The sequence below is a fragment of the Ailuropoda melanoleuca genome, chromosome 14 (genome assembly GCF_002007445.2).
Source record: "Ailuropoda melanoleuca isolate Jingjing chromosome 14, ASM200744v2, whole genome shotgun sequence".
NCBI classification, from domain to species: domain Eukaryota; kingdom Metazoa; phylum Chordata; class Mammalia; order Carnivora; family Ursidae; genus Ailuropoda; species Ailuropoda melanoleuca.
In genome coordinates, this window is record NC_048231.1 from 90,792,446 (window position 1) to 90,816,597 (window position 24,152).

General features: G+C 43.8%; 1 long non-coding RNA gene across 1 annotated transcript; it reads left to right on the forward strand.

Annotated features, from left to right (window-relative positions):
- Positions 1 to 4,195: 4,195 nt before the first annotated feature.
- LOC117795934 lies at positions 4,196 to 23,862 on the forward strand. The gene is made up of 5 exons (XR_004620128.1): positions 4,196 to 4,302; positions 16,097 to 16,266; positions 18,300 to 18,552; positions 22,169 to 22,276; positions 23,665 to 23,862. It is a non-coding gene; the product is annotated as an uncharacterized LOC117795934 (long non-coding RNA).
- The last annotated feature ends 290 nt before the right edge of the window (positions 23,863 to 24,152 follow it).

Sequence of the window (24,152 nt, forward strand, 5' to 3'; positions counted from 1 at the left end):
CATAATGGGGAGCAGAGAGTGCCCTGCTTTGGAATCAAGGCCAAGCCCTCAGTGACCTGTGAGGTCTGAGCAGGGCAGCCTCCCCTCTACGGTCATTTGTGTTTTGAGACAGAGAATAGGATGGCGGAGGGGTCTGGAGAAAATCTCCTACCACACTCCAGGTCCTACCAGCCTCCTCCTGCACTCAGCATAAGAGAAAACTGAAGGGTTTGCAGAAGGAAGTAGGACAATGGGTTTAAACCCCCTTCCCCCCAAAATCCATTTTTCCAAATTCTTCTCCCAAACATTGACTCTAAGTCCTGGAGGAGGCTGGGCAGAAACCCCTTGGACTTAAAAGTATTTTCTTGGACGTGAAAATTCCCCATGGGCTCTGGCCTCCCTGCTGGTGGTGTCACTGTGTCAAGAGGGCTTCTTATATGTAGCTGAAAATAGATGAGGTCACCTGACAGGACACACCCTACCGTGCGAGTGTCTCACGTAATAGGTCATGGTTCAAGAGCAAGACCTTGTCAATACAATCCAGGCTCTCACTTTAGCTTCTGTTTTAAGGACTTTCAGAAATCAGTTTAACAAATTCAGAGTGAAACAGTCACACCCACCTGCAGTCTTCTTCCAGATCGGTTACTGTAAAAAACACCAGAAAAATGAGGGAAGTGATGAGTGACAGGTGGGGATTTAGGATTCCTTTACTATGCAAGTCTGGGTCCCAGACTGCTCCCGTAGGTGTCCTGTCTGTGATTAGAAACTGCCCAGTGCGTGGAGCCTGGGCTTGGGTTTGGGCTGGCAATGGAACGTACAAATAGCCCTTTGAGATTTCTCATGTCTTAGTAAAAGGCTTCTTTTCTTTTCAGCGTGTTCTCTCACTATTGATCTCTAATGGAGCCGTGAGATTTGCCCATTTCCAATTGCACCTCTATTTTTAAAACCACAGACTTTCTTTCCCTGCAATTATCATTGACTTTGGACTTTGGAATTAGCCCCTGTTTTGCCACATCTCCTTTGCAGGGCTCTGGATCAATGACTTCATCTTGGTTTTCTTATAAAAGGGTATAAGATACATGGATTTCAAAGCATCTTGAGAATGGAACGAGGTGAGAATGTGCAGGCTGTCTGGCTCACAGTCATGCTCAGTGAATGTCGGTTAACTTCAGCTTCAAGACGGAGGGTTGGATATTAGCTTCCTTACAGAGCTATGGAAGATCTTGCCCAATTAAGATTATTAGACTAAAATGAAAGCTTTTGAAAAAAGGCAGTAGGGCAGTGGTGGGGCTGGAGAGGAAGTGGCAGTTTTTCCCTTGATGAGGCCATCTGTTTTTAATTTATAACCTTCTAGTGATGGCAAAACATTGATTTTCACCCCATTCATAATGGGTTTCATGAATACTGTTCACTTGCCCAAAGCCCCCTGCATGTGGTCATAGAAAGATTCAGGTCCTAATATACAGAATACTGCCTCAAAAAATAGGAAGAAGGTCTGTGAAGTTATTTTGGACTTGGCTAGATTTGGGTAAGTCTGTTTTCAGCAGGGAATCATAAAGGGCAGGCTCTCCCCTGAGATGAAACTGTGAAAATGTGCTTGTCCGGAGGACAGAAGTTGTATCCTGCTGCTTTTGCTTTTGGCTGGAGGAAACTTGAGTTGCATTTACCCACAGGGTTTTTCCGTAGAGCTTCTTTGAGTCTGCATTCAGATGAACAATACTTACACAAGATAAATACTTTTTCGTGATCACTGGCAATGTGCCAGGCACTTTAGAAACAGTTTTACTGTATCATCTCATGGTCACATATTTGGAAACTATGATTAGCTTTCGTATTTTATAGTGGAGGAACTAGCCTCAAAGAATCAGCAATTTCCCCAAAGTCGATTGGCAAACGGGTGGAATGCACATGGGATTTGAACTTGTGCCTTTCTAACCCCAAAGCGGTCTTCCCAGGCCACCGCAATACAGCTGCTTCCCACAAGGGACTGGGGAAGGGCCCCATCCCAGAGCGAGGCTGGTTTGTTTTCCACTCCAGTGCCTCATTAAATACTGCCAAGTTTTATACCCCTGGGTTTTCTGAGGGTACGAGGTTGATTATTAAACCAGCTGATATGTGAAAGATACTGATAAGTGCCGGCCAGTTCACACCCCTCTAGCACAGCACTGCCGCTCGTTGCTTCTAGGTGATTTCCAACCTGCAGGGATGGAAACATGACCTCAGAAATGGTCTCACGTTATTCCAAGAAACGAACGAGAGGGAGCTGTGAGGGAAGGTGCTGAGCCATCTCATCTCTAGCAGGGATTTTGTAGTGGATGAGCATGGAATTAATTTGAAAGATACACTCCCTGCGGGCTCGCTTTTTACCAGTTAATGCCAAAACAGGACCTACTAGGACAGACCTGCAGGAGCTATTTGTAATGGGAACGAAAAGGATTCAAAGAAGCCAGTCAAAACAGCAATTTGTGTGTTTTGTCGGCTGCTCCCCGCTGTATCTGCCCTATTTTCAGCAAAGCTGAGCAGCCCTTAGGAAGGAAGAAGAAGTTGTTGCCACCATTTTTTTTTCTTTACCCAAACAATAGAGAACATCTAAATGAACCAGTCTGCCTTCTTGATGATTCATTTGGACAAGTGTTGAAGGAGGGGCAGGGAGCAATGGGTGGTTGAGGCGATTATGAAATCCTTTTGTTTTATGAAGGTTACTTTTTAGTAAGAGATTCCCAGATCCTCTGTGTTGAGGAAACATACATGTTTATCAGAAAGCAGAGGGGGAAAATAACCTCCTTTGTCCATCTTTTTAAAAAAAGACGCAACACAACACAGCATCTGTAAGTAAAGTGATAAAAATGCTCCTTTCCTCTTCTTGAAACTTTTATTGGTGTTGCATTAAAAAGAGCAGATTTCTGAGAATTAGGACTAAGTTTTTATTTAACTTTCATGATATAGATATGGAAGAATATAAGGAAGTCAGGCTAACACTTCACAGATGACCCTTGGGGCCCTTGGGAAAGTACCAGCCAGGATGATAAATCTGGTCTTTTCTTCCAGACTTGAAATTGACAGACAGGAGGAAGAAGGCTAGTGAGATGCCTAGGTACAGCTCACTTGTTAACCACACTTTTTCAAGAATAAGCTGGGAAGTGATAGATGTGTGTATTTCTATATGTTTAGAAACACACCCTGCTGTCCTTTTCAACCCAAATCAACTTCATAATAAATATTGCTAACGGGAAATAGATATGAGCCCTTTTATTTTTTACAGCATTTTACGGCTTCATCCCTAAAGACTATGGAAAGTTTCCCAACCCTGATTTGCCTGGACCTGTCCTGGTTTTAAAACTGAAAGTCTCATGTCCCAGAAATGCCCTCCAGCCTGGGCAATCTGGGACAGTTCACTCAGTCCTGCGTGGCTGTGATGTGTTTGCACGTATACCTTTGACAAATTAATCTCTGAGGATCTTCATTGAAATAAACTATACCTCACTTCTCTTTTCCACTCTTGGCTTAGTAAAAAGTGGGGAATCATAACTTCCTAGCCCTGTGGAATCCCACAGTTCGTAAGGGGACTAAAGGAGCTCATGGATAGAAGGCCCCCAGCCCAGAGCCTGGCAGCTAGCAAGTCTCCAGAAAATGGCTGCTGAAAAAAAATGCTCGGGGGGATTATGAAGAGTTTATGAAAGCCAAAGGTTATCATGGTTTTTATTGGAATTATTAAGTACATACTGAGTGAAGACAGGAAGAAAGCTGTGATTCATGGACTTTGCAGTTTATTTGAGCACAACCAGATGAAACATGCAAATGGTCCAGAGTTAACAGTTATAAACCATGAGGGTGTTCATTGGAGAAAGGGAAAAAGTCAGGTAGGGTCAGATTTTTCTTCTTTTTTAAAGATTTTGTTTTATTGTCATTATTTTTTAAGATTTTATTTATTTATTTATTTATTTATTTATTTATTTATTTATTTATGAGAGAGAGAACACAAGCAAGGGGAGCAGCAGGCAGAGGGAGAGGGAGAAGCAGGCTCCCCACTGAGCAGGGAGCACAACGTGGGGCTCCATCCCAGAACCCTGGGATCATGACCCTAGCCAAAGGCAAACAACCAACTGAGCCGCCCAGGTGCCCCAAGATTTTATTTTTTTAAGTAAGCTCTACCCCCAGAATAGGGCTCGAACACATGACCCAGAGATCGAGAGTCATATAGGTATTTTTTATTTCAGAGAAAGATGTTGGTTATCAGAAGTCATTTCACTATCGGAATTGCCAGTGACTCAGAAGTCTTCACAGACAGCTCTACCAAGTTATCATTAGGTCACTTCTTCAAAGGTTGGTGGACTTCCTCAAACATACCTATTTTTATCATCTTAATCTGTCTTTCATCTCCATTTTTTCCACAGATACTGTTTTCTTAAAGGTTTCTAGTAGCCCAATTGCCACATCTTGAGGCCTCTTAAGATTGCATCATTCTCAACCTCAGAGCATCAGCTCCTCCTTCCAACTTACGTAAAGTGATTCGCATACCACATCGTGTGCCCGAGTCCTCTTCACTCCTCTTAGCAAGTTCCTCTTTCCTCCTGGTCTTTAAATGTCAGTTTCTCAAGGTGCTGCTTTCACCCTGTTCTCTAAGAGTAATGACCTTGAGTGGCCCTTGAAGCTAATTGATTTTTAATCTTCATCTCCATCTGGCTTCTCCCCCTGGCACCAGGCTGGACTCTGTCACTCTGTGAGACTGTTTCCCTTTCTAGGATTTGTTTACAGTTTTCACTAATTTTGGATTCCTTTCCTTCCCAATTTTGCTGCTCAAAGCTCTGTTAACCTTCAAGTCCAATGTCAATAGCTATTTACTCGGAGAAATATTTTTTGATTGCCCACATCAGAAAGGACATTCTATCTTTTATGTGTCCATAGCACATTTTTCTGATTATGATCCAACACTTATTTAATTCATATTTAGGTTAATTGATTTTATGTCAGCTTCTCTCTCTCTCTCTCTTTTTTTTAAGATTTTATTTATTTTATTTGACACACACAGAGAGAAAGATCACGAGCAGGGGGTTGGTATGCAGAGGCAGAGGGAGAAGCAGACTCCCCACTGAGCAGAGAGTCTGACTTGGGGCTCAATTCCAGGACCCTGGGATCATGACCTGAGCCAAAGGCAGATGCTTAACTGAGCCACCCAGCTGCCCCTACATCAACTCCTTTAACTTGATTAAAGTTCCTACAGATATAACATTGATCTAACTTGATTTTTTAATCCCTGTGTATCGGCAAAATGATACTCATTCACCCATTTACTCATTTATTCATTCATCCATAAAATAATTTTTGACCATGTGTTCCAAGAACTACATCTGACACTAGAGATATAAAGATAAAATAACCAAGAACACATGTCACAGCCTCAAGCGTCTCAAGGCATAATGGAGACACCAAGGCAAAAACACACTGTTACAATTAATTTGCTAAATACAGTGTTAAGAGGTGAACACAGAGTGTTGCTCTGAGGCTCACAAAGTGTGTGTGTGTATGTGTGTGTGTCTGGCAGGAGGTATTGTAGTCTTCATGGAATATATGTTGTATGAAATGAGTGTATTAGATATATATGGCTGTGTAATAAATTACCCCCAACTTCAGCAGCTTAAAACAATACACATTTATTATCTCCCAGTTTCTGTGTCAGGAGTCTAGGCATAGATTAGAGGGACCTCTGCTTCAGGGTTTCTCACTCCAATTGCTAGGTTGAAATCAATTAAATAGGGCTGTGGTCTCACATGAAGACTCAAATGGGTATGGATCTACTTCTAAACTCTCGCATGTGCTTGGAAGGACTCGGCTCTTTAATGCTTGTTGGGCTGAGGTCTTCCATTCTTAACTGGTGGTTAGCTAGAAGCCCCCCCTCCCAATTTCTTGCCACATAGGCTTCCCCATTTTGCTTCATCAGAGAAGCACTCAAGAAAAATGTGTGAGAAAGAGAGAGAGCAAACAAGACAGAATCATGATCTTTTATAACCTAATCATGGAAGTGACATCCCATCACTTTTGCTATATTATTTTTTTTAGAAGCAAGTCACTAGGTTCAACCCATGCTCAAAGGGAGGGGAATACACAGAGCACAAATACTAGGAATTAGGGATTATTAATACCTATTTTTAAACACTGTCCACCACCACAATGAGTGAGAATGAGAATTTCTCTCAGAGAAACCCATAAAAGCAAACATAGGATAAGGAGAATAACACAGCATGTAAAGATACTTTGGTGCTGCTGGATCTTAAAGTTTAAGTTCGGAGAGATAAGTAGGGTATGGATTGTCATATGAAGGGACTTGAGTTAAATCTTGTAGAATGATTGTGCTAGTATAAGTAGGGAGCAACTAGAAAGTTGATTTTTAAATATCTCAGCCTCTGCCTATACAAAGGATGGATGTGAGAAATGTAAGTATGAAATCTGGAAAACCATAGAGGATATTGTAAAAAGATGATGAAGGGCCTCAATGTTGGCAGTGGTTTGGGGTAGGAGAATCAGGGACAGATCTTAGATATGAAGAAGAGGTAAAGTTGATTGACTTTTATTTGCTGTAGTTGTGGGACATGTAGGTAGAAGCATCTAGCAGATAGTTTGGATATACAACCCTGAAGCTCAGGGAAAACTTGGCCCAAAGTTTGGGAGTCATATGAATATCAGTAGTAGTTACAACTAAAAAAGTTGTATAGAAAATAAGATAAAAGATAAACCTGGGGGACATCTGGCTGGCTCGGTGGGAAGAGCATCTCAGGATCTTGAATTCGAGCCCCACGTTGGGTGTAGAATTTACTGAAAATAAATAAATAAGCTTAAAAAAAATGAACCTGGGAACACAAGGTTTAGGAATATACAGAGAAACAGAGGCCAGTAAAAGAAAGAAGAAGGAATAACTATAATGGTCAAGAGAATATTTGCACTCAGGTGAGGAGAGGTGGCGACCAACAGGGTCAGATGCAGTAGAGAAGTCCAACAAGACAAAAATTAAATAAGGGCACCTGGCTGGCTCGGTCAGTGGAGCATGCGACTCTTAGTCTGGGAGTTGTGAGTTTAAGCTCCACTATGGGTGTAGAGATTACTTAAAAATAAAAAATAAAATCTTTTTAAAAAAACATAAAGTTTGGATACCATTTGCACATTCATGCACTCAGTCAAGCCTTTATTCAGAGATGACTTCATGCCAGGCGCTGAGATAGGTGAGGGCCGTGGACCAGACAGACATTATCCCTGCCCCCAGAGAAGTCACAAGTCACCATCCAGGTGGGGAGATGGACAGTGGAGACAGGTGTAAGTGCCCAAAGAATACAAACAGAGTGCCATGAGAGAAACCACAGGGAGCAAAATATTCAAGTGGAATCTTCCTAAAAAGCAGAGCAGAGAATAGCCTCAGAATTCCCATCAGGGCATCTCTTGACCGAGCCAGGGTGGAAGGCTGGTGCTCCGAGCCCTAGCAGCAGTCCTGTGTGGCTTCTGTGTTCCACCTTGCTGTTCAGATCCATGGGACAATAGGAGGAATATCACTTTTCTAGGACAACCTTACAAAGTACCACAGATTGGGTGGCTTACATCAGATATTCATTCTCTTACAGCTCTGAAGGTCAGAAATCTGAAATCAAGGTGTCAGCAGGGCCACCCTCCCCCTGAAATCTGTGGGGAGAATCCTTCCTGGCCTTTACTCAGCTGGCAGTCCTTGGCCTTCCTTGATTTCTAGATGCATGCATCACTCAAGCTCTGCCTCCACGATGACATAGTATTCTCCTTATGTCTCGAGGTCTTCACATGGCCTCTTCTTCTTATAAGGACACCAGTCATGTTGGACTAAGGCCCATCCTAATGATCTCATCCTAACTTGATGACATCTGGAAAGACCCTATTTCCAATTCAGGTCACATTCATAGGGACTGGGAGTCAGGACTTCAACATATCTGGGGCACACAATTTAACCCACAGCAAGAGGTATTCAGGATAATTAGTAAACTTCAAGAAGGCAGTTTAAATGGACTTATGAATTGTAGTGCTATTTTGTGATTTACCTGAGATCGGATCCATAAATGCACTGGTTACGAGTAACAGCAACCATTGCCTTTCTCATTATTTGTGGTACCTTGGTAGGTTCGGTCAGAGAAAATTGTTTCTGCTGAGTACTCACCATTAGGAGACAAGGAAGAATATTGAGCTGGTTTCCTCTTAACTCAGGTTCTTGCTGCTGAGCGGTTGGGGGGGGGGTGCCTTACCTTTGCCAGGCCTTACTCATCATTTGCCTAAAGAGAAGTCTGACCTGACAGGGAAATCGTAGGGTGTCAGGGTCTCCCCTGAAATGGTGTTTAAGGAGGTTATTTCTGCAGAGGGGGGCCATTGCTTTGTCAAGGGAGCCTATGACTCAGTAATATTTGTGAGCCATTGGACTGGATCGGTGGCGGTTTTTACATTTAGTTGCCCCGGGAAACTCCCTGCAAGAGATTTAAAATGCCTTGTCCCAATCCTGGGGACAGAGATTCTCATTCCATAGGCCAGAGGTGGGGCCAGAGCGTCCATGTTTTTCAAGCTCCCCAGATGATTATAGAGTGCAGTTGGGCTGGGAACCACCAACTTCTCTCCTTATATTCAGATTCTGACCCCCTCTGCTTTTTAAAAAAGCAACAGGGCCTATCTGTCAAAACCATCAGTGCTATGGGGGGGGGGCTTGGTAAGGCCCATGAGTATCATGATTTAAGGTACTTCCGGTGTACATTTAAAGAACATCCTTTAAGCTCCCGGTGGATAATACAGCTTCAAGGAGTGGGTGCAGGCAGCTAGCCTCTGAGGCCTCTGCCCCACTTCCTCTGCATACAGGCTTCCAGGAAGAATCAGAGCCACAGACAGGGACGCTGGATAGCTTCCAAGGGGGTGCGGAGAGAGGGGGTGGCTACGCAAAGCCCCCAGCTAGGTGGGAGGGGGTGTCTACAGGAAAGGAGGAGGATGGGGGGATGATGAGAACAGGGCCTCTAATGTAAGCCTGAAAAAGTGAGTCAGTTTGCCGACCTGTTGATGTTGAAAAGGGCCACAGTTGCCTTTGTCGGGTGACTCAGCAGCTAATTTTCAGGAAGTGTTTTTTTTTCTTTCTGTTGGTTTTTTTTTTTTTTTTTTTAACGAGCTAGTGAAGGCGAACCAGTGAATAGGTAAGTTCCTGGGACTGAAAAAGATGTCAGCCTCTTTTGTCAGATATGGAGAAAGCTTTTTTTTTTTTTTTTTTGGGTGCAAAATAGTGGTTTTATTAAAGCAGGGGGATAGAACCTGTGGACAGAAAGCTGCTGCCCCTGGAAATAGCTTTAATTGTTTAATTAGCTACTCCCAGAAAGAATCCAGTGACCCACCCTTCTCTACTTTTCTCTGCCAACTGCGATGGTATGAACCAGGGGGCTCTGCCATCTGCAAATCAAGGCTGGACACTCAGAGAAGCCGCTGGTCCACAGTTGATCGCCCAGACATGCAGCAACACACATGGCCTCCCCCTCGTCATTTATCTCTCCGCGGACACGAGAGCTGGGTGTGGGGTGTGGTGAATCTGCTCAGGGACATGGCCCCGTGGGACTTAAAATTGCCCCTGCCGGCAGCTGGGATGACTCAGACCACGTTCTTCAGCCAACACAACGGGGCCTGCCAGGGTGGGGCCCAGAGCAGTTGGACACAAGAGACCTTCCCAGTTGCTTTATTTTAAGCCTCAGGGTCTTGTAACAGGTTTGGTAGGAACTGCAGTGTTGGCTGGGGAACGAGGAGGGATTAACTACTGTCTCTAGGTCCCTGGTTTAATACTAGTTTAGCCTTTTGGTTGCATAATGTGTCCCAGCTACTGCTTTAGGTCCTTTGTGATTCCATTTAATCCTGACAGCAGCACTCAGGGCTAAGTATGGTTACCCCCACTTTTTTTAACAAGGGGGGGGAGGGGAAGTTAAAGCTTAGAAGTTTTGGAAGCTTGCTCCAAGTGAGAAGACTAAATGCAGAGGTAGAGACCTGCCTGTCTTCCAGGCCTGTGTCCTCCTTGGTCTTCGCGATCGAGCTGCCGCTGGCCTCTCCCTGTGGGGAATTAGTTCCAGGAGCGTTGCTGAGAGCCTGTGATTCGCAAGGTGCTTTGGAGAACGTCAGTGTTGAAACGCGTGGCTCTGCCTAGCTAGGCGTCACTAGCTTCTAGGTACTTTGGGAAATGTTCATTTTAGTTTTGGTTCTTTGCATCACCGGTGGTGTGACGCTGGCTAATTTTCTTAGTCCAGGATTCCTTTTTGTTCAGCTATAAAATGGAGACAGCAAGACTATTGTCTTGCTAGACAAGTGAGGGAACTGGGACAGTGTATTGAAAAGTAATGTCCTCGGAAAAGTGATGCTTCACTTATCTTTCACAAGATACCCTGGCTTTCTAAGATAACCAGCTGGGCTGGTTCTGAACAATTTTAATGCTTTAATATAAACTTTTTAAAAAGATTTTTATATATTTATTTGAGAGGGAGAGAGAGCACAAGGAGGGGGAGCTGCAGAGGAAGAGAGAGAAGCAGGCTCCCTGCTGAGCAGGGAGCCTGAAGCGAGACTCAACTCCTAGGACCCTGGGATCACGACCTGAGCCAAAGGCAGACGCCCAGTTGACTGAGCCACCCAGGCACCCCTGTTTAATATAATCTTAAGAGTATTTTAATTACAAAGATTAGGCTGCTCTCTTTTTATCCATATGTTCTTTTTTTTCTTTTAAAGTTTACTGACATAGTGATTTTATTTATTGATTGATTTTTAAGCAATCACCATGCCCAACGTAGGGCTCAAACTCACAACCCCAAGATTAAGAGTTGCATGCTCTACTGACTGAGCCAGACAGGTGCCCCTTATCCCTTATGTTTTGAATTTTGATGTTTTACTTAAAGCATCTGAATAGTAGAGTGACCCAAATTTGGGGTTTCTACTTAGCATCATTAATGAGTTTAGTAATATTAGCTAACTGTTAGCCAAACATTTTGAGGCTGTTAGACCTAAGGAACCCGTAATACACTTAGGCTGTTCAGTATGTGTATAATGCCCCGACAACACACCACACTTCATTCACATATTCCTGCATTAACTCATTAACACGTGACTTATTCGGCACCTACTATGTGCTGTGCGTACAGTTTCCAGTCTCAGTTAGAACCTCGCACTGATGTGGTGTCATCCTTCACATGAGTTTCCTTTGCGTCGGTAGAAGGGGGCCATCGTGCAGAAGTCATGGTTGTGGGAATGGTTAAGGTTGATGTCTTGGCTCATGGCCAGTACGTAGCTTTTCAGATAAAGCCAGTGATGACCAAGAAAGCAATATTTTTTTTTTTAAGATTTTACTTATTTATCTGTCAGAGTGAGAGAGTGCAAGTAGGGGGAGCAGCAGGCAGAGAGAGAAACAGGCTCCCTGATGAGCAAGGAGCCCGATGCAGGACTGGATCCAACGACCCTGGGATCATGACCTGAGCTGAGGGTAGATGCTTAACGACTGAGCCACCCAGGCGTCCCAAGGAGGCAATATTTTAAAGTGGGGAAAGCCTTGCACTTAGAGAAAGGAGAACCAGGTTCTTGTCCAAATGTTGCAACTAACTAGCTGAGAGAAACTGGAAAATCACTTATTCTCTTGATGCTAATTCCTACCTGAAAAAAATGTCAAGTGTGTGTGCGTGTGTGTGTGTGTGTGTGTGTGTGTGTGTGTGTATGTGTGTCTGTGCGTATATGCAGGGGTGGTAATTCCTTAAGTCCCATTGAAGATTTATGATCTTGGCTAGTTTTCTTGTGATTTGCCACCTGTTCTATAAGCTGAGTGCAAGAATAAATCAAACCAAACCACCCTCTTACCCAACCAACCAAATCACCAAAACTCATCTCAGCAACATTGCCCATCTCCCGCTTGGATTCCCAGGAATACACCAAGCAGTGGAAAACAGGTCTTAGTGTTGCTTTGTGTATGTTTATGCTGATCTCTCTGGCTGTTTCTGAATCCAAAGAAGACTCTCTGGTCCTTTTCAGAGCCTCCCATCGTCAGAGAAGGGTAACAAAAATCAAGGTTTCAACTCACCCTAAATAATAGTCTGAGTCAAGGGCAAAATCCCTACAGTAACCTGTGGCTTTCTGATACTCTCAAATGCAAAATGTTTTACAATGATCAAGACATTGTACAATATTCTGGTCTTGAAGCCTGACCAGTTACTGCCACTTGTAAATCATTTCAAGTTTTAATACTTTAAACATACCATGATGTGATTTTGTCTTGTTCAGTCTGCTGTGAAACAGGGAAATAAGCCATCTTGAACTGGCTAATGTTTAATTATGTCCAATGTAGTATTTCTAAACCGTGTTTAATATTGCCTTAGAATCTAAACAGGAAGCTCCTTTCCATGGTTGTAGCTCTGACCTGAACACCCCAGATGACATGCGCCATTGGAATGCCACCAAACACGTTTCATCTACAGGTGGACTCCGGTGCCTGGCAACCCATATACTTCGTGTGGTGTCTGAGGGGTGTTTCCTTTTACCCGATAGCAGGCAACTTCTCCATCAGGTCCAGTGTGACCACATCGTCCTATCTGATTCCTTGCCAGAGATTTCCGCCAGATGAGAGATCGCCTTTCACTGTAAATCTTTTCCTAGATAACTTGCAGCTTTCTTTGATTGTTTTTGTCCCCAGACAAACATAAAATGAGGGTGACATTTCTTTCCCAGCTCTTTATTTTTGTAGCATGGCAGGAAGACGCTTTGATAAATTGGCTGAGTTTTAAGTGGGTTACTCCTGGAAACTCCTGCTATTGGGTAGGGAGAAACCAAGCTCTGTTGTCTCAGTGGAAAATTGTCATTGCAGAATTAGAGCAACAAGGGCCAAACTCCTGGCTTTTAGTTTCCAAGTGGAAGATGAAAAAGATTTGGAGGAATCGATGGTCAAGCAGAGCCAGTCCTCCCACAGGTGAAGACTAGATAAATTTGCCTAAGACAGAAAAGACTGGAAGAGCAGGAGAGTTCAGTGAGGCTGGGGACAATGGAACGGCATGTGGACAGTAGCAGGGTCCGCGGATGTGACTGTTGTCTGTCACCAGCACCAGGAAGTCATGAGAAAGCACCCTTCATCTCCTTAAGGGTCCTTTCCTTCGGGAAGACTGCCCACAAGCAACACTTGCTTGTATCACGAATCTTTGTGCATGGGTATCGCCTTACGGCTCACCATGGGGTTGTGGGGTAGTGGAGGCTGATTTCAGCAATGGAGGATGTGTGGGCTGTCAGGAATGTCCCTATCTAGTTCTTTTTGTCATTTCCTTAACATCCTAATACGCTGCCTCTGAACAGAAGAATGTTGGTGTTTGCAGACCCTCTGTTTCCAGTCTTCAGACTTCAACAGACCTAGTAGAGATTGCAAAACTGTCGGAATATGGGGATTGATCAATTTACCGAACAATTGCAAATGAGTGAATTCAGATGTGTTAATTCTGTGCTCTTTTGAGGCACACATAAGAACCAGAACTATTCATTGCATCTAAAAGATTTTAGTTCATATTATGCATACGATTTATTGTTAATTGAGGTATTGATTCATTTTAGAAGCCAACGTACATGGTTAATTTGGAAGGATACAATGGGAGAATCATTTCTCTTTATCTGCACTCTTTTTTTTTTTTTAAGATTTTATTTATTTATTTGAGAGAGAGAGCATAAGCAGGGGGGAGGGACAGAGGGAGAAGCAGGCTCCCTACTGGGCAGGGAGCCTGATATGGGGCTTGGTCCCAGGACCCTGAGATTATGACCTGAGCCAAAGGCAGAAGCTTAACCTACTGAGCCACCCAGTTACCCCACTTTATCCACACTCTTTTCTTATCACCCGAAGCTAGTATATTAATAACTGATTTAATTAGACAAACTTAATGGAGGGTGGCTGGGTTTTCCTTCACTTGAGTATTGTTCGGTGCAGGCCAACTGCTAAAAACAATCCCCCAACATAACTGAGTTAGCAAAATGAAAATTTCATTGTTGGTCACATAGAGTCTAATACTCATGCTTTTGGTTGAGACGTGCTCTAGGCTTCTCTCTTCCAAGGGGTGATTCGAGGACCCAGGATCCTTCCATCTTGTGCCTCCACCATCTCTTGGCTTCAAGGTCACTGTTATAAGTGGAATTGTGTCTTCCCCCTGCCTGAAAATCCTTATGTTGAAACCTAAGCTTCAGTACCTGAGAACATGACTCCACTTGGAGGCAGGACCTTTAAAGAGGAGATTAAGTTAAAATGAGGCTGTGAGGGGAGTCCTAATCCCACCTGACTGGTGTGCATATAAGGAGAGGACATTTGGGCACATGGAGAGAGACAGGAGGGGTGCACACGCACAGAAGAATAGACCGAGTGAGGACACAGTGGGAAGCCAAGCAAGCCAAGGAGAGAGGCCTCAGGAGGACCCAATCTGCTGACAACTTGATCCTGGACTTCTAGTTTCCAGAATTTCAAGAAAATACATTTCTGTTGTTTGAGCCATCTGGTCTGTGGTATTTATTATGGTAACCCTAGGAAACCCACACGGTCACTTTGTCATCATCTGAGAACAGAGGAGGGGAGAGAGATGAAAGTCCCCTCTGGGAGCTCTCTGTGGGCAGTGTTTGCTGGTGGTGAGGCTCTCTCTTCCATCCGTATTCCTGGGCCCAGAATTTGGTCACGGTGGTGGTGGCTTCAAAATGTATACTTACAATTCTTCTTTAAGTTGTTCATATATGTTTTAAACAATCTTGGGTACATATGGTGTGTATTACAATGAAATCATCAAAAAGCAAAAAAACTAAAATGAATCCTCGTATCCCACCACCTCAAAAGCATTACCTGTCTAATAGAAGGTTTAGTTATCTCCTTTTTCTGGAGGTCAGGGATCCTAGATTGAGAGTAGGGAGGGAAAAACACTCTTCCTACCTTCTTCTAGAGAAATCTCTCATGGTTTGAAATTTGTGTAGTTTTTTGTTGTTATTGTTCTCTTATGCTTGCATGGGTGGACTAAACAATGATTAAGAGAGTCATTTTCATAAAAATAATGAGCAGATTATTATTTTCTGTTATTAGAGGAATTAGATTTTTTTAGAAGAGACTTAGGTGTTTTGGTTCTCTATAAAGTTGTCCTGAAAATAGCCAGATGTGTTTCTTTAACAGAATTGCATGTTGGGGGCACCCAACAGTTGGTAGAGTGTGCAACTCTTGATCTCGGGATCGTAAGTTTGAGCTTCACATTTGGCATGTAGAAATTACTTAAAAAACTAAAATCTTAAGAAAAAAGAATTACACTTTTCCCAATAATGTTTCAAAATTAGTGTTTTCCTTCACACATGCACGCTCATTTCCTTCATTCTGCAGTAAAGATGTTCAGAAATGAGTAGTTTACAAAAACCCTTTCTCATATTTTTGTGTTCGTATTTGGGGCTTGTCATATTTGTTGGAGAGTGGAAGGCTCCTGAGGTCTGAATTACAGTTTCCATTGATGTCTGAGATCATCACTCTTGGTGAGTGCTATTCAGAATTACACCATATGAAAAGCAGAACTAGGTGGTGGCCAAGGGCATAGAGTCTGGTTTTGAACCCATCACACCATCTCTATGAGACAGTAGGCAACTCACTTAACCTCTCCATGGCTTGGTTTTCCCAACCGTAATCTAGGGATAATACTAGACCGACTGCACAGGATTATTTTGTGGATAAAATGAGTTAATATATGGAAAGAACTTAACACAGTGTCTGGCATAAGTAAGTGCTACGTGAGTGTTTGCTATTACTGTGATTTTATACCTAGCAAAGTATCATCATCATCCCTGGACAAAAAGCTGTTACTGTCGCTCTGCCTTAGCATCACGTCTTCCAGGAAGAGTAGGAACTACCCACGTGAAGAAAGCTAATATATTAATTTAAAAAATGAGGACGGGGTGCTGGGTGGCTCAGTCGGTTATGCGTTCGACTTGATCTCAGCTCAGGTCTTGAGCTCAGGGTGGTAAGTTCAAGCTCTGTGTTTACTTAGGGGAAAAAGAATGAGGACCATTGCACAAGAGACTGAAATGAGAAAATGAGCTTCTTCTCGTGGAGATTCACGAGTCCTGGTGTGCTTCCTGACAGGTCCCTCAGAAGTCCGCTCCTTCAGTAAAGACTCGCTCTTCAAACCCACTGTCGCAATCACAGCCCAGTTCTCCAGACTGGCCCAACGGGAAAGACTGAGCTTGATGGCGAAATTCCATCTCTGAGCGAGAGTGTTGTTATTTTAACCAGAGGAAGGAACTGTATAATTGGTGAGAAAGACCACATTTAATGCCAAACAGTGAGGAGAGTCTGGCAGTCTGAAAGGATAGAACATCTAGGCCAAGGCTTGCCAAGTATGTGTGGGAGTGTCCATGACTCAAATTCTGGCACTGAGTCAGAATAAAACTTGTTTCTGCAAGTAGGTGAATGCGATTGGGGGCAAGTACTTACTAGGTGATCTTCTTTGTGACTTTTCACAACAAATCCTCGCAGGGTCCAACAGGAAATATCCAGAAGATTCCAGGTTTAAGGGCACCCTGTTCTGGCCAACTTTCTAGTTCTCATTTCATGCTCGGAGGAAGGTTCTCTCCCTTCTGGCCTGTTCTAATATCACCTCATGGGATGAGCCACCTCAGCCTCCCCAACCAAATATTGAACCAGAAGAACTTCCCAAATGTGGGGGACTTCAGGAATGGGGAGAATAATCAAAGATATTGTACACAGGGTGAGGCAGCAGTAGTGGCCTCCTAAAGCAGAAATCCGCCCTGAAGCAAACAACCTTGAAGGTAACTGAGCAGAGAGCACGGACATGGCCCCGTTAGGCCCTGACGCTGAGTTGCCGTGTGAACTCCGGCAAATCAGTTGAAAATTTCAAAGTCTCAGGGTTCTCCTTTGAAAAATAAATATTGTAAAATCTGCTAAACTAGTTGGATGCAAGGCATATCTTCTAATTGTGGAGGTGGAAATAGAGGCATATTCCTTCTCTTCCAAGTGAACGGGCCTTCACCCTGAAGAGCCAGCCCCTTGGGGTAGGAGTCAAGCAAAATGAGCTTGAATGCTGCCTCTAGTCTTTCCTAGAGCAGTAGGGAAAGACAAGGAAGGACAGGGAGAAAGAGGTTCCGGGTTCTCTCCCTTCAGACAGGGGATTGCACAAGCGCCCCAGGGAAGTGGAGGGCACTGTCTCAGCAGCTTACTGGCAGATAAGATAATGGCTTCTGAATTGCGCAACTCACAGCACTAGTAACACCAAATGTGGGGGGGGGGGGTTTCCGCTCCCACTGAGCAATTCTCCAATTCTCTGCATTAAAAAAAAAAAAAAAAAAAAGAAATTTTTTAAGTAAGTCTCTACCTGCCATGTTGGGGCTCAAACCGATGACCCCAAGACCAAGAGTCACACGCCCTACTGACTGAGCCGGCCAGGTGCCCCTAATTTTTTGATTCAGTTCAATTCTGGAGCGTCAGTTACGTCAATAACGTCCCAGGAGTTAGCGCAGACCCCACAGGTGAAAGGCTCACTCCCCGAGACTGTCCTCCCACGTGTACTTCTGCCCGATTGGCTATAAATTGGGGATTCCCTTGACCTCCTCCTCACATTCCACGGTTGCTAGAATGGCTCACAGAACCCAGGGAAACGCTTCACGTACATTTCCCAGTTTATTAGAAAAAAATGCAACTCAGGGAAAGTCCAATGGCAGCGCGGCGTGGGGCCCGCGTGCGGGAGGGGGTGGGGCTTCCAGGCGGTCTCCGGGCGCACCGCCCTCCCAGCCCTCCCCGCCGGTCCACGTGCTCGCCGACCCGGAAGCGCCCAAGCCCAGCCGGTTAGGGTTTTTATGGAGGTTCTGCTGTGTCTGTGTATTTATCTTCGACGTGGTGGTCCCACCACCATTTACTAAACAATGCTCTTTACGCCCTTGATTTGAAATGCCACCCTGAAGAACCAATGACACGCTGGAATGTCTGGTCTGTTTCCGGAATCTATACTATTGTTTAAGTCTTTTGCAGCTTCCAGGTGATTTTAATCGTATCTGCATTTTATGTTTTACTATCTGCAAGAGGGAGTTTCTAGAGAGAATCTCCCGTATTTTCAAATCGTGAAGGAAAGGTGTGAGCAGGAAGGTGCTGTGTAGACGGAAGACTCCTGACGTGCCGGGACGTGGTTTCCTGAGCTGGTTGAGGAGTGAGGCTTGACCAGGAGCAGGGCACATGGGACTCTGTGAGGGGGCAGAGGAGGTTAAGGATGGTGGCAGCAGTCTCGCTGCCCTTCCAGGGCAAATGACCTTTCCTTTTCTTGCTGAGGCGACAGCGGTCTTCGGCAGCTGCACTTTGTGTCTGTGATGCTCTGTCCATCCCAACAATCCCTAATGGAACCGGGGAGACTGGAGTCAGGCTCCGTTCCAGAAGTTCACGAGCAGCCTGAGGAGTGATGTGGCCAGAAGAGCTCTGTCCAAACGGGGGACGCTAACTCGGTCAGAATCTCCTGTGTGGGTTTGCTGACAGTCATTCTCTGGTTCTGGAATCCTTCCTATAAAACACAGATGGACGGAATGAATACAAAGGTACGTTTCAACGCTGCCTCTTTTCTTTCTAGACCCAGAGGGAGTAAAGGAGAGTAGTGTGCGTGGCTAGAAGCAAGGTGAGGACTGGAATTTCCTTACCGCTCTGGTCTGGGGGCCAGCTGTCACTCGCTGCATAGAAAGGGACAGAGGCCGCTGTTTCCTCTCAGGCTTGGGTCCTCTTCTCATTACGGAGAAGCAGCAAGTCGGCCAGGCTGTGTCAGGGGGTGAGTGGACGTTACTCCAGGCGGCCCCAGGACAGATGGCCACAGAGCCCTTCTTGGGATGGGGCTGGCTGATTAGCTTGGCATGAGTAATACACCTGTCATTAAAAATAACCAGCCCTGGGGTGCCTGGGTGGCTCAGCCGGTTGAGGGACCAGCTTTTGATTTCAGCTCAGATCATGATCTCAGGGTTGTGGGGTGTAGCCCCGTGTGGGGCTCTGTGCTCTGCGTGGAGTCTGCTTGTCCCTCTGCCTCTGCTCCCCCCCGCCATCGTCTCATGCGCTCTCTCCAAAATAAATAAATAAAATCTTTTTTTATTTTTAAAATTTAAAAAATTTTATTATGTTCAAGTAGCCAACACATAGTACATCATTAGTTTTTGATGTAGTGTTCAAGGATTCATTAGTTGCGTATAACACCCCATGCTCATCACTAAATAAATAAAATCTTAAAAAAAAAAAAAGCCCAGAGTCAATCAAACATTGCAGCTAAAATTCCAACTGCTGATCTATACTCAGAGGTCATCAGTCTGCTTTATACTTTAAAGTTTTAATGAATTTAAGAGAACAGTCTCTCCTCTTAAGGGAAGAGAGTGTCTTTACAAAATGGCATTTGCTTCTTGGGACCCACAAAATCCAGGGGAATTCCTCTGGGGACCCTACCAATTCATTAAGGTTCATCGTCTTCAATACGTGGTCTCCATGTATTTGGAGGGTAGGCAGAGGCTTTCCCAGAAGCACACACAAGCTGGGTAGTTTCAAGGAATGGATTTCCTCATGTTCAACTTGGGTATGTATATTTTCCTAAAATTTATCTGCCTGAGAGTTTGCTGTCCTGTCCTCTTTTATAACCACCCCTTCTCCATTTATCATGACTCTTGTGGAGGCTACTGGCCTTGGTGTGAACACCCCGCATATGAAGGCCAAGGGCAGCTGGAGGTGTGGGCCAGGAGGGGAGTAGGTGAAGGCCTAGTGATGCACTGGTAGGTTCGTTTGCAAATTGGGGTGTTTTCAAGTGGAAGAGAACGTAAGCCTGTGGTTACCCTTTAATCCGAGGACTAGTCAAGTGATGTCTTTGATGACAGATGACTAAAAATGTAACTTATTTTTCATGGTAAATGCTCAAAATAATTTTATCAGGAATGCTGAGAAATTGTTCAAGTAATTGAGGTGCATTTTTATAGACGAATACCTTCTATTTCTATTTATTTATTTGAACAAAGTTTTCACAATTGTTTCCAAAAAATGAAAATAAGTATAGTCTTATTCTTATGAACCAGTCTCAGTCTGTCATCCACAGATTTGTAAGTAATTGAAGAAAAGCCCCAAACTCAAAACCATTAAACGAAATAGTCCCATTCATTTATTAAGAGCTTCATTCTCAATACATTTTACTTTTTATTTTATAATTTCTGTTTTATATTTTACTTTATGTTTACTTTATATTTAATGACTGAAAATATGTAATATTCAGGTGCTTTGATCAATTATTTACTGATAACAATTGTAAAGATAATTCAATCCAGAAAAAATAATGTTTTTATTTATGGTCAAAAGAAATAGTTTTTTCAATTTCCATTTATATACCTATTTTTGTTATAGAATCATAGGGAATATCAATACAAGACTTTCAGGCCTAAAGGATATAATTCTGTGGGAGACATGGAAAGGCACAGAACCAGGGTCTGCCCCATTTCTCCCCCTCCACTCTGAGGTTTAGGTGCCGGAGGCCATGTGATGATTGCTGTTCTCAGGTTCTCAGAGGGCATCTTCCAAGTGGCAACAAGTATCATTAAACCCTAATTATTCAAGGGTGCCTGGGTGGCTTAGTTGGTTAAGCATCTCCCTTCGGCTCAGGTCATGATCTCAGGGTCCTGAGATCGAGCCCTACATTGGGCTCCCTGCTCAGCAAGGAGCCTGCTTCTCCCTCTCCTTCTGCCCCTTCCCCTGCTTGTGCTCTCGGGCTCTCTCTCTCTAAAATAAATAAAAATCTTAAAAAAAACCCCTATATTCAGGCTACAGTAAGTTGGTCTCCAGTATTTAAAAGAGAACAAAATAAGTCTTCATTTTTCTTCTTCAGGAGAACAGGAGGCAAAGCCATACTATGAAGGGGTGAGACGGGTGGGGGGTGGGAGAGGAGCTGATATCCTCCTATCACCTGCCTCTGTGATGTGACTGTTGCTTATTCCTCATTCAGGTAAAACCCATTTAGCACGGTGGAGAGTGGAGAGGGCCTGGGTTGGGGTGTGTGTGTGTGTGTGTGTGTGATTTGTTTCACAAAGTCGCTGAGGGCCACATCAGATAGAGGTCCTGATTAATAAGAAAAAGATGTTAAAATACATAGCCTTTTTAGATAATTATGTATATACATCCCTTTCTATATATATGCATTGTATTCTATATAAATAACAAAGTAAAGGATACTGTCACAAAGCGGTGTGATATGAAGGTAGCAGAATGTAAAATTAAGCTCTGTCTTGGGGGTGGTTGGAAATGAAACCCAGCCAACTTCAACCTCATGTGGTTACACAGTACCTGTCATAACCCACATGGTTTAATGGGTGACATCCATGTCTGCCCCAGGTCTTAGCATCCACAGGGCAGATGGGGGAAGACAGAGGCGCATTTGTGAGAGGTTTGGATAGGCCAGGCCTGGCAGAAGGGGAACATCACTCTGCTCAAATTCCATGACTAGATCTCGGTAGAATGGCGATACCGTATGTAAGGGGGGGGCTGTTAAATGTAGTTTTCCTGGGTGTCCTGGAAGAAGAGGACTCTGGTTGACTCCTCAGCTCACTGTATCTGTCATCCTGGGGTAGAAGGTTTGGAGAAAGCTGAGAAGGTTGAAAATAGCCACTGGAGAATGAGAGGAACAGCTGGCCAGGAAAACATCAATGTCAAGTTTCAGCATGGGGGCTGGTGAGTTTTTCTCCAGCAGCTCACAACAGGCAGATAGTTGGTTAGATCTAGCTTGGAGTTTGGGGGATCACAGAAGGGCAAGGGAACAAGGGAGGTGAAGATCTTGGTAGGAAAGAACCAGAGGTGAGGATCAACCCACATTTCACTGAGAAGGACAAGAGAGGACATGGTTGGTTGGTAGAAAAAGAAGGGCTCAAGGACCTGGAGGTCCGGATGAAATTGGAGAGAGAGGTAGTAGGTGAAAGGGGGTGAAAGCAGGGAGGGAGAGCTTGCCATCCAAGAAGGATGTGTTACGGACTGAATGTGTATGTCCCCCACCCCAAAATTCATATGTTGAAACCCTACCCCCCAGTGTGATGACATTAGGATGTGGGGCCTATGGGATGGGATTAGGCCAAGAGAGTGGCGCTCTCATGCAGGGGATTCACGCCTCCTAAGAGTCCCAGTAGAGTTTGCTTCTCTCTCTCTCTCTGCCAGGTGATGATATAAGAAAAAATAGCCACCTGCAACCCTGAAGAGGCCCCTCACCAGAACCCAATCCTGCCAGCTCTCTGTCTCTGACTTCCAGCCTCAGAACTCTGAGAAGTAAGTTTCTGTTGCTTATAAGCCACTCAGTCTGTGTTCTTCTGTGATGGCAGCCCGAATGAACTAAGACAGTGCACTTGAATGTACGATTTTAAAACTGGGACAACCTTGGGTAGAGCTGAGATGCAATGTGTGGCCAAGGAAGTCTGGGGTAGGGGGTGGGGAGCTGCAGTGAAGGTGATCTTTTCTCTTCTTGATTTATCCTAGATTTGGGGGCTAGGTCCTACTACACACCTGTTATCTTTGCCATCATAAGGTTAAATGATTGGAATCTAAAGCAGCTAAAAATAATAAGTAGATTTTGTAAAATATTGAAAAATCAATTTTCAGTGATGTGGATTTGTATACCATGAAAAAAGATGTTAAAATGCATAGCCTTTTTAAGGTAATTATGTTAACTGGTCCTTTTCTGTATATATGGATTCTATTCTATATAAATAATAAACTAAAAGATACTATCACAAGGCAGATGTGATGTCAGTTTAGCAAAATGTAAAATTAAGCTCTGTCTTGGGGGTGGTTGGAAATGAAACTCAGCCTTCTTCAGCCGCGTGTGGTTACACTGTACCTGTTATAACCCACATGCTTTGAAGTGAATGGCAAATGAAAAATAACACCAACAGTTTTAAAGTATGATAACCTTGTGTTATATTATTAGATAATATTATTAACATCTTCATACAGAAATTGGGGTTTTAGGGGGCTTAATTAGAAATAAGGTAATGATTTAAACTCTAATGATTAAAAAATACTTTTATACTTTAGCCAAAGGTAGTCAAATTTCCTTTTTTCTATAAAGCCTTCCAGGTGTCGGATAGGGAGACTTTCCGGGTAGGATCCCTTCCAGGCAGAAACAACTGATGTAATTATTTGGCTGATGTAGGCAAGAAAGCTACCCATTAAGTGATGTCTGTATCACTCAGGTGTGAAGAGTGGGGGCAATCCCATAAAGAGATTGCTTTAGAAGTCTCTATCCACACTTTGCTTGGCTCGTGCTCACTGTATTAAGGCATAGCTTTAAAATCAAATGCAGGGGCGCCTGGGTGGCTTAGTCAGTTAAGCATCTGCCTTCAGCTCAGGTCATGATCCCAGGGTCCTGGGATCGGGCCCTGCACCATCAAGCCCCATGCATGTAGGGCTCCCTGGTCAGTAGGGGGACTGCTTCTCCCTCTGCCGCTCCCCCTGCGTGTGTGTGCTCTCTCTCTGTCAAAGAAATACATAAAATCTTGTAAAAAATAAAATAAAATGCTAACAATATTTTCGTGTTGGCTTCGATAAATAATCTGTCATCATTTAGGCCACAAATAGAATCCAAGAAGTTGACGACTGACAGTGTAATGCAAACAGCATAGGATGAGTTCCTTTACCTCCTGCTTCCTTCTCTCCAGGTAGCTGCTGGTCCTCAGTGAGAAGTGGGAGCTGACCTAATCAGGACTTCTTATCCACACCTGCATGTACTTTTTCCCTTACACCAACTTGAGTTCATGAGGAATCAGAGGTTTCGCTGTGACTTAGAATATCCCCTCTTATTCTAGAGACTAAAACTTAAAGGAACATATTTGTGTCTAAGTGTGTAAAAGGTTAAATGATCCGTACAAAACAATGTTAAAAATACTCAAAAATTCACAAAATTCACAAAATAAAAAAACGGAATTTTTTTTCCCTTCAAGCCTAAGTCCAAGACTTTATTCCAAAAAAAAAAAAAGATCTCCAATATACACTTTTTTCCTCTTCATGTAAACGTCTTCGTAAATTCAGTCTCTGAACATAAAATGAGATTGCCACTCTCCCTACATAAAGACAGTAAGTGCAGACTTCTTCAAATCTGTATTTTAACCACATGGCTCTGCTCTTTATCTTAGAAAAATGATGGCTT